Here is a 4,891-nt window from a genome sequence, read left to right on the forward strand (position 1 = left end):
GGCCCCACCCCTGGTCAAACCCCAGTCAGCGCTGGGTTTGACCGGGATTAGCTCCTGTGTCACTGACGTGTGGCCCCCACGCGTCAGGTTTGACCGAGCCAGCCCAGTTGACCCTGCTGACGTCACTGTGACGTGGGGCTGACGCAATAAGTATTTTCTGGATTTAATATTATTCAGAAATTTCAGAAAATGCCTAAAACTTCAATAAATCATAGAAAATTAACCGTAACTCCAAATTAAATAATTTATATATGAAAAATTACCAGAAAAATTCAAGGAATCCATCTGTACCATTTTCATGCATGTTAGAACAACTTATAACTGCTGTTTAGCACAAATCAATTAAAGGGCATTTATTTAATCACATATGGAGTTTGAATTTGAATTTTATATTCAAACCAACTTCATTTAATCTGTTGCTAGTTGCATTAGCCCAAAACACATTCATTTTGCCATGTCATGATCATGCATCATTTTGTGCATTGCATTGATTGTGTTCTTCTTTGTTGCCGGTATCTGTTCCCTCCCGGTAGACGATGTTCCGACGTTGTGATCGTTGACACTGATGAAGACTCAATGTTATCTTCAGAAGTGCCAGGCAAGCAAAACCCCCTTGTTCATTCCGATACAATCCTACTCTCTCGCTCCTGCTCTCTTTTACTGCATTAGGACAACACCGATTCATCTGTTACTTGCTGCGGTAGCTGAACCCCTTTGTCCTTTGCATGACCTGTCATTGCCACAGTAAATAGATGAAACCCACTAGCATGAGTAGGAGTTGTTTGAGCCCTGATGTGCCTACTCATTCATGTTTTGTTTGTCATGCCTGCTATTGCTTAGAGTTGAGTCAGGTCTGATTCATCGGGGATGAATCAGAGGCGTGTGAACCTGTCCTATTGTGTGTGAGCTAAGTGTGTGAACACGATTTGGTAAAGGTAGCGGTGAGAGGCCATGTAGGAGTACATGGTGGGTTGTCTCATTGCAGCCGTCCTCAGGAACTGAGTTCTGTGTTTGTGATCCATGATTCAGCTACTACCACGCATTGGGCCCGAAACCAATGGACCCTCTCGGCTTCTTGATCACCCTTGTCCTCTGTCCAGGAGTTGCAAGTAGTTTCTGGTGTTTGTAGTATGCTGGAGGCCGTGGGCAGCGCTGACCGTAGGGGTGGGCTGTGATGCGGTAGGCACGTGGCACGGTGTACCGGGCGCCCGTTTGGTGTCTCGGGAACCCTGTTCACATCGTTTGGGGCTGTGAGCGAAACTCCGGCCGGATCTCCTCATGGATGGAACCCGAATAGGCGATAAACCTGGACTAGAGACTCGAGTGTTTAGGCAGGCCGTGGCCGACACCCACGTTGGGCTTCCGCTTGAAGGTTGCCGAGTACATGTCGTGTAAACGGCGGTAAGTGGTGAGAGCGTGTGTGAAGAAGTACACCCCTGCAGGGTTAACATCATCTATTCGAATAGCCGTGTCCGCGGAAAAGGACTTTTGGGTTGCTTATATCAGTTCATAGACAAGTGAAAGTGGATACTCTAAAATACGCAAGATAAGCGTGAGTGCTATGGATGGCGTTCTCGTAGGGAGACGGGAGCGGATCCATAGTGGTGTATTGATATGGTGAATATGTGGACTCGTGTGCGCCACCTCAAAAGAGTCGCTTGCAGTCATAGTTTAGGATAGCCACCGAGTCAAAGCTGGCTTGCTGCAGTTAAACCCCACCATCCCTTTGTTGATAATGATGCATATGTAGATAGTTCTGATGTAAGTCTTGCTGGGTACATTTGTACTCATGTTTGCCTATTTTATGTTTTTGCAGAGAGACTTCAGTCTCACTAGTATTTCCGCGTGGTCTTCAACGTTTAGCTTGTTACCTCAGCTACGATCTTGTGCCTCGGCAGGATTTGGTAGATAGTCAGGCTTCTCAGCCTTTTTCATTTATAGATGTCTGTACTCAGACATGATAGCTTCCGCTTGTGCTTGATTTGTATGCTCTGAATGTTGGGTCATGAGACCCATGTTTGTAATATCTCGCTCCTCGGAGCCTATTGAATAGATTACTTGAGTCATAGAGTCATGTTGTGTTGCCATGTTGTATTTGCACATATCGAGCATATTGTGTGTATGTTATTGAAATGCTTGGTATGTGTGGGATCTGACCATCTAGTTGTTTATCTTTAGTAGCCTCTCTTACGGGGAAATGTCTCCTAGTGTTTCCACCGAGCCATGGTAGCTTGCTACTGCTCCGGAACACTTAGGCTGGCCGGCATGTGTCCTTCTTCGTTCCTGTGTCTGTCCCTTCGGGGAAATGTCACGCGGTGAATACCGGAGTCCTGTTAGCCGCTACAGCCCGGTTCACCGGAGTCCTGCTAGCCCAGTGCTACAGCCTGGATTCACTCGCTGATGACCGACACGTTCGATGCTGGGTCATGGATGCCTGTCCCTGTAAGTCTGTGCCGCTTTGGGTTTACGACTAGCCATGTCAGCCCGGGCTCCTTATCATATGGATGCTAGCGACACTGTCATATACGTGTGCCAAAAGGCGCAAACGGTCCCGGGCAAAGGTAAGGCGACACCCGTGGGAATACCGTGCGTGAGGCCGCAAAGTGATATGAGGTGTTACATGCTAGATCGATGTGGCATTGAGTCGGGGTCCTGACAATCCCAATGATATGCCTTTATCTACTTTGCTTGAGAATAATAATGAATCTATGGATGTGAATTTTGTTGGTAGGAATAGTTTTGGAAACAACGTTTATAGAGGGAATTTTAATCCTAGGCCTTATCCTAGTAATCCTTCTAATAATTATGGAAATTCCTACAATAACTCTTATGGAAATTTTAGTAAGATGCCCTCTTAATTTGAGAGTAGTGTTAAAGAGTTTATGAATTCACAAAAGAATTTTAATGCTTTGCTTGAAGAGAAATTGCTTAAAGTTGATGATTTGGCTAGGAACTATGATATAATTTCTCTTGAAATTGATTCTTTAAATCTTAGTTCTATTACTTCTAAGCATGATATCAATGAGTCTATCAAAGCCATGAGAATTTCCATTGATGAGTGCAAGGAAAGAACCGCTAGGATGCGTGCTTCCAAAGATCCCTTTATTAAAGCGTGTTCTTCCAATCCCTATGAAAACCAACATGAAGATCTAAAAGTTATTGATGTGTACCCCATTGTTGTAGCGCGACTAGGTTTGCTCTTTCAAAGTCGGCGAGTCGACCCTTGAAGTCGACATGCATTTCGCGGCGACCCTCACGGTGACCCCATCCAGCGAGCCTGCCGAGGTGCCTATTGATGGGCAGACCAACAAGGTTCTCGATGCCTAGATAATTCGTGCAGTAGGAGATGCACTCTTCGGTCAGAAAGCCCCAGGCTAAGCTTCCCTCTGGACGTGACATGTTGCGAATGTATCCTTTGATGACACCATTCATCCTTTCGAACGGCATCATGCTATGCAGGAATGTCGGCCCGAGTTGGATGATATCCTCCATGATATGGACCAGCAGATGCACCATAACATTGAAGAATGCAGGCGAGAAGTACATCTCAAGCTCGCATAGTATCACCATGATCTCTTGTTGTAGCCTTCTGAGTTGCCTCACGCCAACCGACTTCCGAGAGATGACGTCGAAAAAGTTGCATAGGCCAAATAGCATTTTACGGATGTGCGCGTCCATGATCCCATGGATTGCAACTAGAAGTATCTGCATCATCAGCACATGATAGTCGTGAGACTTCATCCCGCTGAACTTCTGCTTCGTTGAGTCTAGGTATCTGCTTATCTTCCCCGCGTAACCGTAAGGAAGTTTTACTCCTACGAGGCAGGTGAAAAACTGCTCGATCTCCTCCTCACTTAGAGTGAAGCACGCGGGAGGGAAGTCATTTCCGGTCTTCTTGGCCTTTTTTCCTTTGCGACGACTTTCCGTGTCCTGCTTCGCCTCATCAGCATCATCATCATTAGCATGAAGCTCCTCCCTGTTGCCCATTGATTTCAAGTATTCCCTTGCTTTCGGGCCATCTTTGGTCCTCTCTGGCATGTTGAGCAGGGTACCAAGCAGACTCTCTCACACCGTCTTTGTGATGACATCAAGGCTGTGAGGCACACGGTGGATCTACTAGTATGGCAAGTCCCAGAAAACAGACCTTGTTTTCCATACCTTCAGCAGCGGCTCTGGCGCCTTTCGCTTCTTTCCCAGCTCTGGCGCCTTTTGCTTCATTCCCGGCAGTGGGCAAACTTTCCAATTTTTAACAGCTCGTCCATTTCCTCGCCGCTCCTCGTACGCGGGCGTCTTCGGGGTTCGGTTTCACCATCGAACAGATCCTTGCATTTTCTCCATGAGTCATCGTCGCGAAGCCACCCTCAATGTCCCATGAACATGGTTTTCGAAGACCCGGGATCTCTATCTAGCTGGCTATATGTTGTGTCATCCATGCACCTAACGCATCAAAAAAAATCCGTGGACCACCTGCCCCGCAACATATCTGTAACCGAGATAGTCCTGCACTGTCGTGAGTAGTGCGACTCTCATAGGGAAATATTCTTTCTCTGCGGTGTCCCACGTACTAACTGGCATTTTCCACAGCGTGTCTAGCTCCTCTTTCAGCAACCCTAGATACAGATTGATATCGTTCCCTGGTTGTTTCAGCCCTTCAATTAGCATACTCATGTGAATGTACTTCCTCTTCATGCACAACCAGGGGGAAGGTTGTACATCCACACAAACACAGGCGAGCTGCTATGTGTGCTTCTTTGGCTGCCAAACGGATTGATTCCATCAGTGCTCGCGCCCAGCACGATGTTCCTTGGATCGTTCCCAAATTCTGGGTGTTCAAAGTTCAACGCTTGCCACTGGCTCGCATCCTTAGGGTGACTCAGCATCTTATCTTTTT

Source organism: Triticum dicoccoides, chromosome 2B (genome assembly GCF_002162155.2).
Source record: "Triticum dicoccoides isolate Atlit2015 ecotype Zavitan chromosome 2B, WEW_v2.0, whole genome shotgun sequence".
NCBI lineage: Eukaryota > Viridiplantae > Streptophyta > Magnoliopsida > Poales > Poaceae > Triticum > Triticum dicoccoides.